The sequence below is a fragment of the Chrysemys picta genome, chromosome 11 (assembly GCF_011386835.1).
Source record: "Chrysemys picta bellii isolate R12L10 chromosome 11, ASM1138683v2, whole genome shotgun sequence".
Taxonomy (NCBI): Eukaryota; Metazoa; Chordata; order Testudines; family Emydidae; genus Chrysemys; species Chrysemys picta.
Window position 1 is genome coordinate 59,367,944 of NC_088801.1, and position 20,908 is coordinate 59,388,851.

The following is a 20,908-nucleotide window of genomic DNA, read 5'->3' on the forward strand; positions in this document are numbered from 1 at the left end:
GATCATATCTTATAGCATAAGTGATAGTAGGAAGATGCAGCTAAAACCAAAAGAGATGCTGCTTTGATTAAGGTTTAGATAACAGTACTGCCAGTAATCTCCAGAAATCTGAACTGATGAACTTTCATTGCCTTCACTTTGACAGAAAAGAGTGAGAATTAAAATAAGAGAAGAGATTTCTGTGCAAGATGAGTTTCCTCACTGGAATCTTCACAAGCTATTCTAATCTCTGTTCTGTTTTGTAATTGTGTAATTTGTGACTATCAGCAGCTCTTGCCTGCAATACATGTTTCACACCACCCAACTTAATAGTGTCAGAGAACAGAAAAGAAAGAGGGGGCTGTAAGAGAGCAATTTGTATTAATCCCTGTCATGATTGCTATGCCAGGATCTTTTTGTCCTGGCGGCAAATTGAAATAGAAGAGCCTTGAGGTGGCTAGTGTCATTCCCAGGAACCTGACCTGACAGGAAATCTGGAGCTAATTTTGTTGCATCACTCCTCAACAGAAAGAGGTAGAAAATTCCTGCAGTTTTAATGGCTTAATCTATACTTCCGTACAGCCTTCTTCACTGACCATAGAAAGCCCTTGTAAATAAGGCATTTTGTGAATGTGGAGTTCTGGATTATTCATATCTACGTAAAATTAATGGTCTACCTCTGGAAAATGGCTACTTTTTTATAAGACCTTTTCTTTGTTCACATCTGATATTTGGTTTAGCCTAGAACCTCTCCCTGTATGGCATTGAAATTCTGTTAGGAATTCTACATGGATTTGACATATTAGATAGCAATATTTAAGCTTTTACAAAGAGAAAATTTATAAATTACATAACTCAAATGCTGAAGAATGCCTGTATGTCTGATAAACGTGAGAAAATTTACAGTTTTTCTCACATGTTTATCAGACACACAGGCAATCATCAGCGTTTGATTTATGTAATATAGGTAAGGTGATCCAACCCCATTTTCCTTGGATTCTGCTAAAATCAGAAATCTATTTATTATGTATTGAGAAGTGAAAAAAAAACTATTTACGAGAGCATAGCTTAGAAAGTAGTGCCAAAATTTCAAAATATCCACTCCTGAAAGTAATCCTTATCCAAATTCTTTTAGTTCTAATGTAAAACACAACAAAATGTAAACATTTAATAGATGTGGTTGCAAAGTTTAAGTAATGTGAAAGATGGAGATTCATTTTGGAAACCTCAGACTGCAAGATAGTAAGTCTTTTTTTCTTAGACCAACCTGTTTTCATTCAAAATAGCTGATGCATGAAGGCTTCATACAAGACTTAGTTGCTACATATAATCATTCTCTTTCTTATGGCTCTTTTTTTCTCCCTACATCAGTGTGATTTGATTTCTAGCAACTGGTACAATTGTGACAGTCTCTGTGGCACAAGGTCAAACATGCAATAACTCACTTATGCCAGAGCTGGACGGGGAACAATTTTCCTGTCGTGAGAATTTTTTTTTAATTTCAAAAAGTTTTCCCATCCCAAATTTGGGGAGACAGTCAAACATGTCAAAAATTTTCATGAACAGACAATAAAAAAAAAGGTGGCTCTGATCAATGAAAACATTTTGTTTTGATAATTTCAAAAGATTTCTGTTTCAATCTTTTAAATTTTTTACTATAATTAGCTTACGTTTTAAAATTAGTCATTTCCAAATATAAAAGGAATTTTTTGTTTTGAAAAGGGTCATTTTGAGAATTTCGAATTTTTTTCCAAAGAAGTTTCAAAACAAGAAATTTGCCAAAACTGAAATTTTCTTATGAGCAGATTTAGTTTAGACAGTTGGCATTTTCTGATGGAAGGATGTTTAGTTGAAAAATTTCCAACTAGCTCTTCTTACACCCTGATCCAGTAAAGCATTTAAACTGTACTTAACTTTAACCATGTAAATAGTTCCATAGAAGTCAAAAACATGCTTAATTTTCTCGAGAGATTGGAGTCTTACATACATTTATAACATTCCGTTCAGGGCATTGAGAGGTAACCATAGATATTCTTTTGTTGTAACTTTTCCTTTCATGCACAACAGAGCATGCACAAATAGAAGTTTGTTTCATATGACATTTTTCATACTCATGATATTCTAATGCGCAATTTAAAAAAAATGAGTTGGGCATTAATAAGTGTCTATGTAAGTAGTCATTAAGGGCATGATATATCCAAGTTTTCAAAAGTGGCCTCTAATTCCTGGAATACCAAATATAAATTTGAAAAGTAGGTTGATTATTAAAAGAATCTGAAAACATTACAGACCTAAATAATTTAAAAGCTAGTCAGTTTAGAAAAGTGAGTTAATAATGCTTACAGGTACTGTACTGCCAGTGAGTCAGCCAATTTTATGGTTTAACAGTTGTGTTTATTTTGCTTTTCAATTTTTTGTATTCCACCTGTAGCTGTGTGTGAAAGACATGCACAAACTGACTGTAGGGTACTCAAATTCACAAAATAAAAAACCTGAAAAAATCGAGAAACTCTTTATTTTTCTTTGATCTTTTTCAGTTACAGTAATTTTTGGTCTTACAAATAAAAATAGTAGGTCAAAATTTCCAACAAAAGGGGGATTTTATATTTAAATTTCAGCCCCATCATTTTTTGAAAGATACTTTTATAAACAATGAAAAATGAGATGTAGAATAGAATGGTCCCTGAAATCACTGTGCAGTGTGTTCAAATTAGAGTTGTTACAGGAGCCGAGCCATTGCATTGAATTTTCTGACCATCATGCATGTAAAATCTCAGCTAACTAACTATTCTTTTTTTTAAATAAATAAAAGTTCCAGGACCTTATTTTTCTTTTTGGTTAACAGTTCAGTCGTTCATTTAAATAATCTCTCATTTGACTAGCTGTAATACCCACCCTTAATACTTTTAAGATAGTATGGGAAAGACCAAACCTTTTCTGCTTGGTAGCGAGCATTTTCAAATCAAATTTTGTATACTCTGTGGCATGTAGTGCACTATATATTGCCATATCCTGCCAGTATAAAGCATCCAAAATTGGGGATGTTTGTGTCCTTCAGATGCTAAGGGTGCAAGAAGAGTGAGGAATGACATTTATGCGAAGCTTGAAGATTTATATCTACTGTATATTATTTTGAGTTATAGAAGTGTATAATGTCTTTTTAAAAAATCTACACTTTTTTTGGAAAACATTTTATTTCACACTCTGATAAGTCAAACTTGATCAGATGGATTTACCAAAAAAGGTGGTAATAAATAATGACTGACAGGGGGCAAAGTTTGACCTTATGGTTAAAGGTTTCTAGAGATCTGGGATTGATTCCTGGGCTCTGCCAAAGATTTTCTATGTGATCTTGGGCAAGTCACTTAATCTCTCTGGGTCTCAATTCTATATTTGTAAAGTGAGCATAATATTTCCCTGTCTCACTGAGTATTGTGAGAACAAATTCTTTAATATCTGAGTCACTTATATACTATGATGTTCAAGTGCATACAAGAACCTGTATAGATAGAATAAGATTGTATCCTTGATCATACGTATATTATCATTAAAATGTTGAAATTACTAAAGCAATGAAATTCAATATTAAGATTGTGTTTCTGTAACACATTCTGTTGGGTATATGATATATTTCTAGTTTAGGGAAACTGTGTTGATTTTTGTTCTTTTCATAGTAAATGTCGACTTCAATTATTAGAGGATTTGGAAGGTTATTTAAAACAATAGCATAAGGTATTATTTATGTAAAAGATTTGACTAACTCCCACAACAAAACAAGTAGGTGTTTCTCTGTTTTGGATTGCTGATTTAATGGTTTAACATTCCAGAGATGCATCATGACCTTCCTTTGCTTAATGTCCTTACCACTAAAGTAAAACATTATTTGTGTAAGAGTGCATACAAGTTTGTGAAAACTTTCTTGCGAAAGCTACACTTTTTTTTCATTTTTATAAAGTGAATAGCTGGGTCAGGTGAGTGAAGGTGGCATCCTGATGCTGCTCCTATTGTATGCAGTGTAGTTGTAGCTGTATCGGTACCAGGATACTAGAGAAACAAGGTAGGCGAGGTAATATCTATTATTTGACCAACTCCTGTTGTTGAGAGAGACAAGCTTTCAAGACTTGAAGAGCTCTGTGTGGCTCAAAAGCTTGTCTCTCTCACCCACAGAAGTTGGTCCAATAAAAGATATTGTTGCTCCTATTGAAAGTTTAGAATTAGATCATTTCAGTTGCCCTAATCCTGCTCACTCTCGCTTCTTATCTTGAACTGTTTTTCTTGAGAGTAGCATTTGATACTGGCTCCTCAAAATTGACACTCCTTTTATTTCAGTTTTTCAGCAAATGCAGAGCCTGAGCAATTTCATTCTCGGGTGATACTAGTTTTATACAGATGGAGCTCTTCTCTCTATTTTGGCAGTGTTCTGTCTACTCAAAGACAGTGATTTGTCAATAAATGTGCTTCCCTATTTGAATTCTTTTCCTTGCCCATCCTCACATGATAAATGGTCATGATTCAAAGTAAAGCTACAGACTGCTGGAAAATGGCCAGTCTCTTGTAGAGGAGAGAAGTAAAAGCAGGGTCCAAGTGGCATTCTATCCTTGATCTCTTGCAGTGTGTGAGACGGATGAGACCGAGTAAGATCTGTGCTTCAGCGTGTGTGTGTGGAGTGGACCAAAGTCACAAGTTTATTTAATCTTTTCCGGGTTAAAAGTGTCAGGATGAGAAAGGGCCACTTTTCTGCCACTGCTCCTCCTTGTCCTGGTGGGAAAGGACCAGATTAGAGAACGCTACCCATCCTGATTCTCCTCTTCACTGGTTGTGGGGAGGATCTGCCCAGTAGAAGTCCCAACATCCCACTTTGCTTCTTGGGAAGTGGTTGGAGGAAGGATTAAGCCACTTCTCCTTGTGCACTTGAGCAAGAGAGAGATTAGGCTGTTGGACACTATGACGAGTTTCCCCCCCGGGTGCCACTGAGCCCTCTGACCCGCCAGCCTGGATTCCTTCTCACATTGTGCTGCTGTGACAGGCTGCAGACCTGCTCCTGGTCCTACACTTCCTACAGCATTCACACAGGTAAGGACACAACCAGCTGCAGTTACATGCAGGTTCTCTGACCAGCTACTGCATGAACAAACAATAGAGAGGCTACAGCCAAAATAACCATGAGCTTCCCAACCTAGGACCCCTTCCCCCAAAATATAAAACCAGAATTATACCATCTTGCACTGCACAGGGGTTTGTACAGTGTAAGATCATAGATTTCAGCCCTCCCCCCTCCCCCCCCCCCAATGTGGAGAGGAATATGCAACAGCCTTTGCCACTTGAGCTACGATTTCCCATGCATTTCACTCAAACTCACTGGTTTAGATAAAGAAAAAACAATCTACAAAAGATAGATTTTAAGTGATTAAAAGTGATAGCAAACAGATCAAAGCAGATTACCTAGTATTATTAAAAAAAGCAAACTAAGCTTAATATACTAGATAGATTGGATATGAATTAGCAGTTTCTCACCCTGAGAGGTAGTACAAGTAGGCTTGCAGATTTTTAAGGGACAAGCTGCACTTGCTTTATAGTTTGGATTCCCCAGGTCTTTACAGGCTAGAAATCCCTTCAGCCTGGGTCCAGCACTTCCCCCAGTTCAGTCTTTTTTCCTCAGGTGTTTCCAGGTCCTCTTGTGTTGGGAGTGAAGAACAACAGATGATGTCTCTCCCTGCCTTATATAGCTTTAGCCTATAGTGGGAGTCCTTTTGTCCCAAACTCAGTTTGTGGAAAAACAGAGACATCCCAAGATGGAGTCAGAGTCATGTGGCCCGGTTACATGCCCTTGCATACCTTGCTGAGTCATAGCAGCTATTACTTACACGCTGCCTGGAACGTTTACAGGAAGGTTAAGTTCTTCCAGGATCCATTGTGTTTGCTGATGGGCCATCAGCACTGTCTGGCTTCTTCATTTTTATACCAAAAAGGCTAGTTGTGGATGTCACCCAAAGTAAGCATGATTGAAATACAGATACATAGTCAATATTCCTAACTTTAGATACAAAAATGATACTTGCATACATAGGATAATCATATTCAGCAAAGCATAACTTTTCCAGTGACACCTCACATGACCCATCTTGTACAAAATGCATCATAATTATGTCATAATCATATCATCATAATATCACTGTGAAGAATATGGGGTGCAGTGTCACAGACACCAACACCTATTTTTTCTGCTCAGTGAAAAGATGGGACAGAATGGATCATTGTCCTTTCCTCAGTGTCTTGCAAGGAAATGGCAGGTTGTAGGAGGGGTAATTTTGAAGTACTTACTGGGGATGCTGAATGTCCTATGAAAAGGGAATTTGCCTGGAGAAAGCTAGGTGTTTCATATGAATGGGCCATGCCTTTCATGTCTGAGTATCATGCACAGTGAAGATGAGTATCTTAGGGAGTGGATACAGGTGAGTGCACATGGGTTTGGTATATGCCTTTGCTAAGGGAAAGCATGCAGAGGGCTGCACATGGGAATAGAGCATAAGAAGGAGGTATCTATGAGGGAGATTGTGGCATATGCCCTTTAAATGGTAAAATCATTTAAAAAAAGTGGTTTTGATTCTTTTTCAATTAGAAAAATTGACAAAGCTTTGCAACATTTTTTTATACCTGCTCCTTAATCTTTTAACTGACTCTTCAATTCTTTTTCTAATTTTTGTCTGAAAATTGAAAAATGGTTTAAAAATCTAAGAAGGTAGACTTGTTGCCAGGGGAACCAGAATGGGGGGGGGGGGGCAAGGAGCAGTGACCCTCCCGCTTTAGAAAGTGGATGGGCCTGGCCCGTCCACTTTTTGCCATGAGCCTAACCCCCTAACTCTCCTCTTTCCGCCGAGGCCCTAACCTCTGGCCAGGACAGAAGCTGGAGTCCAGCCCAGGTAAGAGCAGCCCAGGGAGTCTGGGCAGCTGTGGGGAGCTGCAGACCCTCCATCTACCCAGAGATGGATATGGGCCGGGGGCTGCTCTCAGCCCCCCCTCCCCCCCGTGGGGGGGGAGGGGGGGCTGAGAGCAGCCCCCGGCCCATATCCCTACCCCCTTGGCAACCCACCTAGGGCAGGTGGAGGGTCTGCGGCTCCCCACAGCTGCCCGGGCAGCTCTTACCAGGGCCTGGCTGCAGCTCTTCAGCCCCTGAGGCTCTACCCCCAGGTCAGGCCAAAAGCTAGAGGTGTATCGGGGTAAGAGCCATGGGGCAGCTATGGTGAGCTGCAAACCCACCACCTGCCGTGGGCTGAGGGCCCAGGGGGTGGGGACATGGCCCTGGGGCTGTTCTCAGGTCCCCCACCCTGGGCAGGTGCAAGGGTCCAGGCTCCCTGGCCCGGCTCCAGCTTCTGGCTTGGCCGGGGAGGACCTCGGGGGAAGAGGAGGGGTAGGGGTGTGGCCACAGAGGGAGTGGGACCTCACGCCACCCCCCCTCCCCCCCCACACTTTTAGGAAGAATCTATCATCCCTGCTTGTTGCCATTGGTTATTTGATTGTAGGAAGTAAATTAAAAGGTTTTCTGTTTATTTAACATGGGATGCAGACTGAGTGCATTGATCAGAGAGTGACCATGTTTTGGAAGCACAAAATCAGGACGTGCTAATTAAGACCAGCAAGGGTGGACATTGAATGTGAGTAAAAAGGTTTCAGCATGTGGGATTAAGAAATGGGGGGTACAAATGGAGGAGATGAGAATGGTGGCAGGGAGCCGGTGTGGAGCAGGTTAAGGCAGTTCAGTATCCACCTACATGTTTATACTGAGATTGGGACAAAATCCAGCTTTTGCAGAACCAGCAAAAACACTTCAGACGGTCTCTTAGAACCAGGATACCTGGTCACATGAGTCAGGTAATGTCTATTAATGATTGCAGTTAGAAGTGGATCTACCAAAAGCTGAATATCTCTTAAAGATTGACTTTAGCAGCATTTAATGTTTTAACCATATAAGAACACCAGTCTCTCAACATCAAACATATCTTTACTGAATTTAAAATAGAAGCTTTGTGTGTAACTGTGGTCTGAACATTTGAAATGTTGTAAGCTGTGAAGACAGAACCTCCTGTAACAAGAAAAACTAAAGTCTATGTAGAGGTATGTTGATACAGATCTATATACATTAAAGATCAAAATGCTGATAACAGACACACAATATATTTATCTCAGTTTTGTTTGTAAAAGTGGGAACATTTCAAATAAATTTTTCCTAAAGGCATTTCACTTTGATAAAACAATAAATAGGGAATTTATTCACAATCTGCTGTTTTCATTTCATTGGATAAATGAGAGCAGCACAATGTGTCTGTTTAATCAGGGCTGTATTAGCAGAAATCAGTAGTATGGTATAACACTGAGTTCAGAGAAAAATGACCTTACCAGTATTCTTCAGAAAATATATTGGAAACTGAAAGAGAGCAGTGGGTAATAGAAAATAGGGTTTGACAGTTACTTTGATATAACTTGCCTTGATATAACCTTGATTTTGTGTGTCTAATGACAGAGGTGAAGTCAGATTTGTTTTTAAAGTATAAAAAAAATTGTTTCCACTGTTTTTCAATTCCGATTTCTTATTTAGAACTTAATCCTGCAAGCACACATTTGCTTAACTTCAAGCACGTAAATGGTCTCTTTGACATCACTGTGTTAGATTGGGGCAGGGACCAAGTTGTCTTGTGTGTCTCTAAAGTGCTGCACGTTCCTCTAATACTGTACAGACATATCTCCATTTCTACAATGATCAATACCCCCCACAACACACCTTTCAAGATTCTTGGGTCCTACACATACCTATCACAACATGTGATATACCTCATCCAGTGCATCAAATGACCCAACAACAATTATATGATTGAAACTAAACAATCACTATACTCTCAAATGAACTCACACAGAAAAGTGATGAGACAAAAACACTATCATCTGTAGCCGAACTCTTTTCACAAAGTGATCACTCCATATCCAACCTGTTGGTACTTGTCCTCAAAGGAAACCTGCACAGCATCTTTAAAGGGCAAGCCTGGGCACTTAAATTCACAACTGTGCTACACACTAAAAAACGGACTCAATAGGTTTACTGGTTTTATGTCTCATTACAGCAATGCGTAACACACCTCACTGCCTGCTAACCCTTAACTGCCCACTTCATTTTAAGTGGTCTCCCACAACTTGTGTTTACCCCCTTTTTCCTTAACAATCTGTCCCAACTTTTATTTAGCTCAGCCATTCTGGTTTCCTTTCCCAGACCTGAAGGAGAGCTCTGTGAAGCTCGAAAGCTTGTATCTTCTACCAACGGAAGTGGGTCCAACAAAACATATTCCCTCACCTACCTTGGCGCTTTTTATTCTGAGACCCACATGGCTACAACAACACTGCAAACAATCTGAATACAATGTAATAATCATCCGATGTCCATTTCTACAGTACATTTTGTATCTTTTATGTGAATGCTTCCTCAAAAGGAAGCCAAAGGCAAATACAGAGTGTGAAAATGAAAATTCTTGGACAATGTTTTAGTGGAAAATTGGAGAATAAATCAAAAGGGCAGGGCAGGAGTTGGAGGTGGAATACTATATTGCCTCTTCTCTTTTTATGGCAAACAGGGAACAGGCTAGGATGATCTACTCTTCCAATCTTTAATCCAGTTGCTATGATGAGGAACTTGCTGATATATACATCTTACACACATTTTGCAATGCTATTTAATAGGCTTAGATTGAAGAGTAACTTTCAGGGTTCCCTGTGACTTGAGAAGTAGTGTGTTTGGGGCTTTTCTGGAATGAGGTGAAAGATGTCAAATACATTTTCTTGAAACACTCCATATTGGCCAACTTATAATACTGTTTCTGGTAGCAGCTTCTAAGAAAACTAAAACCTGACCTTTTGTCTCAATGGAAGGTGTAATAAATATGACGCTCTAGACTGGTGTGTTGTAGCCATGTTGGTCTCAGGATATTAAAGAGACAAGGTGGGTGAAGTAATATCTTTTATTGGAGATCAATCCAATAAAAAATGTTACCTCACCCACCTTGTCCCTCTAGAATGGGGAAGTAGACCGACATGACAAGACTATTTCTCCTTTTGCTGATAGTCTTGAGATCTTCTCTGCTATGTCTGTAATTGGTTAATTCTGCTCAGGATACTTGGTTGCTGTTTGGCAGACACAATAAAAAGTCCTATGAATATTATCATGGATCCACAAGATTGGTGCTACACCCCCCCAGCTTTAGAACAGTCTGTACCCAGAACCTCTTCAGTGTAGCAGACCCGCAAGAGGTCTCACTCTTCCTGCACAGGGTAGGCCACGTGGCCTCACTGCCTCCTTAGACTGAACCTCTGGGACTCCAGCACTCTTCTTTCACACCGTGAGCTCTGTTCAATGAATCCAACTCAGATGGACTCCTGATAGAGACACTCTCCAGGAGTTAATGCACCTCACCAAGCATTTGCAGTGACTCTCAAACAGTGTTGTCATAACAGTTGGTTTATTAGTCAACTGGAACACAGCATAGGAAGTCCTTAGGTTAGCATAGAGAAATGAAGGTTAAAGCATAGACCATTCTGGTTAGCTGAGAGCCCAGCCCATTGAACCTCATTGTTCAGGCTGTCTCTCCCTGTCTGTCCTCCTTGGTCACTTCCCAGGTGGGAGCCCAGACTCCTTCCAGCAGCTAACTCTTATCCCCCACCTCACATTTTCCCAGTACTTTGTTCTTGAGGTGGGGAAATCCATCTTCTTCTGGGTCGTTGGTTATTAGGTGTCAATGTTCTACTGATTGGATTTGCCATTGTCTTCTCAGATTCTCCATTGATATGGGGCCAGTCATTTTTAATGACTTTTTTGGGCTCAGAAAGCTAGACGTCATTCATATCTATGTCTCTTAGCCTGCCCTGATAGCAAACAGTCCTTCCCCCCACTTCAGGTAACCATGCAAAATATAGAGGAAACTGATGCACACAAAAGATTCATAAAAATATTACAGAAAATTCCCCCTTTGTCACCTCTAAAATTAGTAATAGTAAAATAAGGGGGAGGGAGGCTGCATATATAAGAATCGTATTATACTCTCATGTGGGTAAAAACTGATTTCCAAATATTCACTTGGTCCTTCCTTCTTGAGCTGGCAGGGCCTGGGAATGCTCTGAGAACAGTATATTCTGCTCCTGGGGGGTAAGGAAGTGGCAATTCAACACACAGTTTTTGTAGTCAAAACAGTTAATTCTTGTAACTCCCTGTTGTGGACTCCATTTCAGTTCTATTACTGAAATGAGATATACGCATATAAACACTCTTACATTGGTACAGCTGCCAGCATGCTGGACAGTTGCATCAATTTCACTATACAAAAACTGGGTTTAGACCAGCCCTTAGTGCACTGTAAAAGCTCTGTCTGAAGAAGGCAGTTAATCCTACAGTGATAGGTATTTAAGAAGTGATTAAGGCTGGGTATCTTAGGAAGTCCACATGAATGTTTACAGACTATTAGAAGGTTCAAAAGTTCATAGCAAATAGCTCCAGAATGAAATACCAGCCTCTCAAAAATACTCTCCCTCTAATTCCCATTGAAGACAGATGAATCAGATAGTTTGAGTTTCTAGGCAATGCCATTAAAAAAAAAAAAGAAAAGCTTTTTCAAAAAGTGAAAAACCTTCCAATATTTTAACTTTTATACCTCCTAAAACAGTTGTCCAATTCACTTCAAATTTGGCATAGTATTTCTCTGACAACAGGAGACCACATATGGAAAATTAATTGCAGATTGGATTTGTTTTAAGGAATTTAGGGATGGGTGTTAGTCAGGTACAATGTTATCTAGGGAGTCAAAACCTTGGATCCATAATTACAGAGGCACTGATCTTGACTCAGTAGCTCAAGGTTGAGTTTTGTATTTGTGTTATATAAACACACAAAATGATATTTTTAAATTGAATCTAGAGTTGTAGAGCTAGTTTAATTTATGTAATTACATTGGAATTCCAAGAATGTGGACTATTCCTGTGTCACATGATTTTACTTTGCTCAGTTGTAGTTAATGTAGACTAAGGCGTGGTCTACACGCCCCCTAATTCGAACTAAGGTACGCAACTTCAGCTACGTGAATAACGTAGCTGAAGTTCGAAGTACCTTAGTTCGAATTAGTTCAAACTTACCTTGGTCCACACTCGACAGGCAGGCTCCCCCGTCGACTCCGCGGTACTCCTCTCGGCGAGCTGGAGTACCGCAGTCGATGGCGAGCACTTCCGGGTTCGACTTATCGCGTCCAGACTAGACGCGATAAGTCGAACCCAGAAGTTCGATTTCCAGCCGTCGAACTTGCGGGTAAGTGTAGCCAAGGCCTAAGGTGTAATGCTCATGTTCTGTGACCTTTGATGCTAGAAATTGAGATGACTGCTCTACTACTGTAGTTTGAATATAAAACGAGAATATATGAATCAAGACTTTCGCAATATAATTTGTTGTGCTGCTCTGTTACATTATTAAAAGCAGTAATGTATATTAACTGAAACATATGGCAAGTCTAGGTATGCCATCAAGATATATCATAGCGTATTAAGAATTTCTAGAGATGAAATTTAGTAGAGATACATTATTAAAGTATGTGAAGCTCAGAGATATCTAATGTGATTAACATGCAGCTTGTAAATATTAAACATGCCATCTTCCCTCCACTCATTTGCTCCATATTTTACGAATTAAACATTTGTCTTCTATAAAGCACAGACCCTGTGGAAAAGGCATTGCTTTCTAGAAGCTGATCAAACTTAGAATCACAAAAATGTAGGACTGGAAGGGACCTCAAGAGGTGATCTAGTCTATTTCCCCACACTGAGGTAGACCAAGTACGCCTAGACCACTCCTGGCAGGTATTTCTCGAAGGCCTGGTCTACACTGGGGGGTGGGGGGTGGAATCGATCTAAGTTACGCAACTTCAGCTACATGAATAACGTAGCTGAAGTCGACGTACTTAGATCGACTTACCGTGGTGTCTTCACCCCGGTGAGTCGACTGCTGCCGCTCCCCCGTCGACTCTGCCTGCGCCTCTTGTTGCTCACCTTTGGACTCTCTCCAATTTGTTCAAGTCTTTCTTAAAGCATAGTACCCAAAACTGGACATAGTTCTCCAGCTGAAGCCTCCCGCTTACATATGACATTCCTATTAATACAGTACATTCAAGAGTGATATTTGTCTTTTTTCATGACAGCATCACATTGTTGACTCATTACATTTTTGATCCATTATAACCCAGCTCCTTCTCAACAATACCACTGCCTAGTCAGTTATTCCCCATTTTGTAGCTGTGCGTTTAATTTTTCATTTCTAAGTGTAGTACTTTGCAGTTGTCTTTATTGAATTTCATCTTACTGATTTCAGACCAATTCTCCAATTTTCATAATCTGGAGATATTAGCCTCACTGGGAGTATTATAATTTATAAATCTATCTTCTATTCTGCTTTGCTATTACCATTCCTCTTACTTGATTTTGTCATGGGCACAGATTTACCATGTTTATTTTTCGTCACAATTGTTTGGTTGAAAGATTAAAAGGGACAAGGACAACCTTTAAGCTTTAGTTGTAAAGCATTCTCAGGTGCCATCTGCTAATACTATTGGCATTTAATTCCTACACCTTTTCTAACCTGAATGTGGTCATTGTGAGACAGATCTTAGCATGCAGAAAATTTTCAATAACAAGAGGCAGATAGACAATCTAAGTAGTCTTGAGCACAAAATTGAATGCCAGTAATGTAGAATAATCTGTTTTAGATCACTGTATTAAGTATGAATAACCCTATTCATGCAGAATACAGAATTATTACTTTAAAAATCTCTCAAGGGAATTTATCTTTCCTGTTTTCTTAATTAGGTATTTTCTGTAAAAGCACTTGCTTCTGTCCAGTAATGTGGTAAATTTACAGATTGAAATTTGATGCTATAACAAAGCTTTGTCTAGCACTATGGCTTTGTCTACACTAATACTGTAAGTCTATCTAAATTACTCTAGTTTAGTTACGTAAGTTACGTAACTTTAAGTCAACATAACTTGCATCGACATAAAGCAGTGTCTACGCCATGTTATGCTGATGGGATTTAGCACAGTAGTGAAGACAAGCTCTGATCCAACATTTAAAAAAACAAGATTTTTTTTTTTTAATCTTGATTGAACTGATTAAAGTTTTCACCCAAGTTTTGGACTATACCCATTAAGTGATAGCCCACTGAGGTGCCAAATAGGATTTACAGGCCAAGTGGCTAATGAATGCTGAGACCACTGTTGAACAGTACATGAACATTGGTTGCTGCGTTCCTCTGATGAGACCCTCTGATGGTGAATTCTTTCATGTGATCCGGTCTAAGAAGTCACTACCCTCTATGGTATTGTGGTTCTTTCGTGGTACGGTAGAACCTCAGAGTTATGAACACCTCTGAAATGTTTGTAACTCTGAACAAAACGTTATGGTGGTTCTTTCAAAAGTTTACAATGAATATTGGCTTAATACAGGTTTGAAACTTTACTATGCAGAAGAAAAATGCTTCTTTTAATCATCTTAATTTAAATGAAACAAGCACAGAAAGAGTTTCCTTACCTTGTTAAATCTTTTTTTAAACTTCCCCTTTATTTTTTAGAAGATTAAGTTTAACACAGTACTGTATTGTATTTGCCCTATGTATGTATGTATGTATGTATGTCTCTGCTGCTCCCTGATTGCATGCTTACAGTTCCAAATGAGGTGTGTGTTTGACTGGTCAGTTAATAAATCTAGTGTTCGTAACTCTAAGGTTCTACTGTATCTGAGTGTCTTCCAGAAGTGGGAATTAACAAAAATGAATGTATGCCTAATCTGATAAATCTGAATCTTACTGCCTTACCAGAGGAAAACTGTGTGTCAGAGTGTAGTTTTTCTTTTTTTTAACTGCATGTCCTTTATAATGTTCAAAGGGAAGGCAATTTCAAAGTAGTGCACTGTGTATTTGGACTGGAATGTAGCGAGTTTTGTGATAAATCTTAGTTCTGGTTCAAGTGTGTGTTACAGTCGGCCTCTGAGAAAGCCTTACTTCCTGTGCAAACAAGCATTGCACTTGTTTTAGAAAGTTGCATTGGTTCTGAGGAGAAAGTCCCAGAAGGTGAGGCAATCTTTTAGGTATGCTGGGCTAATGCCATTTAGTGCTTTGAAAATAAGGACTGATTTAATAAATTTACATTTAACAATGTGTTCAGTAGGCAGCCAGCAAAGAGAGCAGAGAACACCATGGCAAGGTACTTTGGTAATGTGTATTGCTGATTAGGAGTGCTACTGCATTCTGCACTGATTGCAGTTTTTCTTAAAGCTGATGCTTTCAAGCCCAAATAAATTGTGTTTTTATAATCCAGACAGGAGATGATGAAGACACTCACTAAAAGCTTCACCAGTGACCCCATGTACATAATTGTGCTATTAAAATCCCGGCTGGCAAAAAGGAAGAGATTCAAGAAAGATCAAGGGGAAAAAAATGTACTTGTGGTTTTTATATTTTGCAGGGTATATGTACAGCTGTTGATTTATATTTTAATTGTTTAAAGAGCAATTCTTAATCACGTTCTGAATAGCAGTGCCAAGGTGAGTGCAGCGAAGAGCAAGATTCCTAATTCTATAAATTCACATGAAGGGCCTGAGCAACATGCCAAAATAATAACTGAACATAAACATTCTAAAGAACTGTGCCCATATCCTGCCTGTCACCACTGGTACTAGTGCAGCAGTTGCACACGTTTCACAGGAAACTGCACAGAGAATGCCATCTAGGAACTGTTAGAGCAGTGGTTCTCAAACTATTGTACTGGTGACCCCTTTCACAGAACAAGCCTCTGAGTGCGACCCCCTTATACATTAAAAACACTTGCTTATATATTTAACACCATTATAAATGCTGAAGACAAAGCGGGGTTTGGGGTGGAGGCTCACAGCTCGCAACCCCCCACGTAATAATGTTGCAACCCCCTGAGGGGTCCCGACCCCCAGTTTGAGAACCCCTGTGTTAGAGCAACTGTAGTGATACAGGGTAAGAGAGACCAGAGCTGTGCCATACCTGACAGATGGCCCCAGCATTCAGTCTCCACACCCAGAGGCACCATGGGAGATATGCAGACCCCCAACTCCCAGAGAGGAGGGGCAGAGCCAGGCTGGGGTCTTCCACTCCCCTGTAAATTCTCTGGCCCCAGCAGTCCATTCCCCCTACCTCTTTAGTATTTTATGGAGCAAGAACCCCTCACCTTCTTGGGAGTGGTATTTGGAAAAGAGAGAGTGCCAGCCTGACCTAAAGCAGGACATTTTTTTATCTTGGAACTCTTAAATGTGAAGATAGGTCTTAACAATTCTCAGGAGGTTTGGTTACTCTGCGCAGCTTTTGTTGCCAATTGGTTAATTATGTAAAACATAGAAGTGTCAGCATCAAGAAATAAGGACCAAGAAATCTAGTTATTCAACCTGGCTACTCTTGAGAGATTGATGTTCAGGAAACAAGAAGAACTTGATGGATTCAGAGAAATATGATATTTATTTCTGATAATAACAGTCTGATATACATTTGAATACGTATGAAGTATCTGTGTTGCCAGATGAGATGCTCTAGCTTAGTTTTTATATAGAGCTTGCATATCCTTCTATTTACACCTCTACCTCGATATAACGCTGTCCTCGGGAGCCAAAAAATCTTACCGCGTTATAGGTGAAACCGTGTTATATTGAACTTGCTTTGATCCGCCGGAGTGCGCAGCCCCGCCGCCCCGGAGCACTGCTTTACCGCGTTATATCAGAATTCGTGTTATATCAGGTCGCGTTTTATCGGGGTAGAGGTGTACTTGTATTGTTTCTTTCCTCGTTCTCTTTTTCTTCTTCTCTTCAATCAAGTATTCTTCCCTGTCATCTTGCTTTTCTTCTGTTCTCTTCTTTTGGAAATCTTAGGAATATTGTTTTACTTATTCATTGAAATTTGCTTTTGTTGGTATGCGCTATTCTTTATCTCTATTTTGGTTGTTATAGTGTTTTTATAAAGTCATAAATAAAAAGAACAGGGCTCTGTTGCTATAGAAACTAGAATCCAATCATTTTAGGGCTAGTCTACATGTGGCAACACCTTAATGTGCCTTGTGTGGTCGCAGCGCTGGTTTAAAAAAAATAAAACACCCACCTCCACAAGGGGCATAACTACCAGCGCTGGGAGCGCGGCTCCCAGTGCTGGTGCACTGTCTACACTGGTGCTTTACAGCGCTGAAACTTGCTGCGCTCAGGGATGGTTTTTTTCACCCCCTGAGCGAGAAAGTTGCAGCTCTGTAAATTGCCAGTGTAGACAAGCCCTTAATAAAGTGTGAAAGAGAAACTTGTCCTTGTTGCAGTTTCCATTAGTACTGGCTTAGGAATGGGAAGTCTGATTATTCAGGCTGTTCGAAACCTACAAAGTGTTTTCCTAACTGGGGATGCTTGCTACTCTCATAATGGATACAGATCTTTCTAGATACAAAATTTTTTCTGGTGCATGTTTGTTTATTTTAAAGAAATCTTGTTTGATTTCACCAGTTCATTAAAGGACATTGCAGTGTGTGTTCACGATTTAAAAATTTTTAAGGAACAAATATGTGCTTTATCTTACAATCTAATCTATAAAAGAATAAATGAATGTGTCTTGTGGATGGTTCATATAGTGCATATCCATACAAATACAGGGCCACAGCTTTTAAGAGCCTAATTCTTTAGATAACTTTAGCAGCATGAGATGTATGTCTAAACAGGGTGAATTATGAATTCAACCCCCGAGGGCATGTGTAGAAACTGAAAGAGGAAAGGTGTAAGACAGGGCTTCTCAAACTTCATTGCACCGTAACCCCTTTCTGACAACAAAAATTACTACATGACCCTGGGAAGGGGGACCAAAGCCTGAGCTCCACCACCCCGGGCAGGGGTGCCGAAGCTTGAGGGCTTTAGCTTTAGGGGGTGGGGCTCAGTCCCAAGCCCCAGCAAGTCTGATGCTAGCCCTGGCGATCCCATTGAAATGGAGTTGCGACCCGCTCTGGTGTCCTGGCCCACAGTTTGAGAAACACTGGTATAGCAGAAAGAAGAGACCCTTTCAAATGTGTTACTAAGCATTATATGCCTCATTAAAAAAATCACTATTGTAACCATGGTCAACATGACTCATGCTCCTTGTCCAATCCACATCTATTCCTTACCTTTTTCAAGAGTTTTTTAAGATAAAGATAGAGGCTGGGATTTTCAAAGGAGCCTAATGGAGTTGGGTGCTCAGATACCATTGAATCTGAATAGGACATGGCCACTTAATTCCTTTAAGCTCCTTTGAAAAGCCCAATCAGACTGATTACATATTTCCAGACTACCAATTAGCAACCCAGTTCTGCTGAGTGCCTCCTGTCTGGTTCAGAGGATGTTTACCTCCCATTAATTTGCATAGAAATTGAGGACACTCAGCATCTCAAAAGATTGGTTCCAGTCCTTTTCCCATCAAAGCAAAAGGCAGAACACCCATTTCCATACCATTACTATGCTGGTAAAACACCTCATGTCCATATATAAAACTTTTTACAGTAGTGCACAGATATACACACACCTTCAAAGTTATACTTAGCCTGAGCAAGGCTCAAGCACCATTGCATCCTGCATCATCAGGTCACTGCAGCATTGTAACACTTGGACAGGAAATGTAAGTGTTGGAACTGCAGTAGTAAAGCTAATTCTAACAGTGTAGCCAGACAGTGTTCCTGCTTACCAGGTGGTGGCTCAGAACTCTTGCTTTGCCACCTGTCAACCTATTCACCAATTGTATGTACCCGGCTGAATCAATATTCAGCTGATCTATGCTCTGTCCAACCCTACTCTTCATTTGGAGCAACTTAGGATGTTCTTTCTTGGTCTTGTGGCACCTTTAAGACTAACAGATATATTGGAGCATAAGCTTTCGTGGGTGAATGCCCACTTCGTCGGATGCATCCGACGAAGTGGGCATTCACCCACGAAAGCTTATGCTCCAATACATCTGTTAGTCTTAAAGGTGCCACAGGATTCTCTGTTGCTTTTTACAGATCCAGACTAACACGGCTACCCCTCTGATACTTTCTTGGTCTTGGCTCTCTCTTTACTCACTCACCACATGTGTAACAAAGGAATGCAGAAATAGGTTTGCCAAGTACAACTTTGTGTTTTGTAAAACAGGTATACTTTTTAAAAAAACATCTACGTTTTATCCCATTTTCACCTGGAAAACAGAAAAAAAGTCACCGGTTAATGAGCAGACTAAGATGAACAAACACAAGTTCAGACGCACCCATTCTCCTGCTCTTCCCAATGTAGGTACTTTTCTGAGGTGAGGGCAGTTGCCACGGTAGTCTCTGCGGTGCTTTATTAGCATCTTCGACACCCCTGAGATCTGAAAGAAAGAACACAGTTAAAGGGTATGCACCTGTGCTACTTCTCATACTCCTTCCTTATATCCAAAGTGCATCCACTTTCCTCCTATCTCCCCCATAAAAGAATGACACATTCCCAGGAACCTCATTGCACTAGCTGACAGAGGAAGCCACAGTGAGAGACATGGAGGAATGTCTTCCCTTTTGGACACAAGTCCTGATACTCCTGTCTCTGGAACCTAGTGGAAAATAAGAGCGAGAAAACTGTTAGTTCAGCTGCAATACAAAGCACAAAAAGCCCAACCACAATTAAATGAAAAATAGAAAGCTATTTGAAAATATCAAATAAACGAGAAGAATAGAAGTAAGCTTCTTTGCCTTTCTGAGCACTGCTTGCCGACCCACGGTCAGTCTTGTCAGCAGCTGTAGTGTAGACATACCTTAAGGTATTTACATTTGCGTGGGCATAGCAAGGCACACCCCGTCTTCACAAGACGTGTTCAGATCCAGGACGATTCAGAGATCGCATCCATTGGAGCAAACCAAAAATATGAGTAGATGTAAATATACACTGCAGACCAAAGACACTATGCATCTTCTCCAGAGAGCTGTGCAACTCTTACAGGAGTATTGTATGTCATTTCAGTGCACGTTGTGCACCTGAAACTTGATACATAGTGTGGATGCCCTGGTCAGTGGGGCAGTTCTATACTGCAGACATGGCATTACTGTATCTCTTTAAAAATGTTTTTTCTTACCATTTCTGCTGGGTGCTTTTATTTTGCTGTAATTATACATAAAAATATTTTGCTCCTGTTTAAAAAACAATTGCTGAATATAAATGTAGAAATAAAAGGTTAGACAGATTTCATTAGTGTGACTGTTATAGACCTGACCTCTTTGTATATTGGTAGCTGTATTTTTTAAATGTATTAAATTCCATATTGTCATTAGTTGTTAATGTCAAGGTCTTGGTGTTTTTAATTTTAGTAAAAGGTGTGTATTTTAACCATATTACAGGGATGTAGTCAGGTGTCCTACTCAATGAACACTGCTATTCTGTACTTTTAGATACATATTAGATGCAAATCTAGAACAGTCATGTCACTTCCATGACCTATTTATAGGTCAACTTTACCACATTTTTTATTTGTGTGGCGGGAGGGAGGAAGAAGAAGAGGGCACAAATATAACAATCCCAAAATGGAGATCAGATAAATTTATAATCCTCCTTTTTTATGGATTCTCAGAGTTAGTATTTTCCCTTTGATGATTTTTGACACAGTGCTGAAACGAGACTTTGTTTGTCAAACTGCTGACTGTACTCTATGGCACTGGCTGACACATTGAGTAATTTAAATCAATTCCACGGTATCAGGAAATGAATGACCAGTCGTCTCTGAATCTTTTGTCTGAGAGGTAAATCAAGAATGTTTCTCTTAAACTTAGCCAAACGATTAACATCTAGTGAGACAGGTCCTTGACAGACCTGGGCAGAGATTGCTTAGTCTTTGAGAGTAAA

At 39.8% G+C, this 20,908-nt stretch overlaps 1 protein-coding gene across 3 annotated transcripts in view; it reads left to right on the forward strand.

Moving 5' to 3' along the window:
• The window catches only part of BMPR2 (bone morphogenetic protein receptor type 2), a 170,790-nt gene that overhangs the window by 101,387 nt on the left and 48,495 nt on the right, over positions 1–20,908 (forward strand). The window lies entirely within an intron of this gene.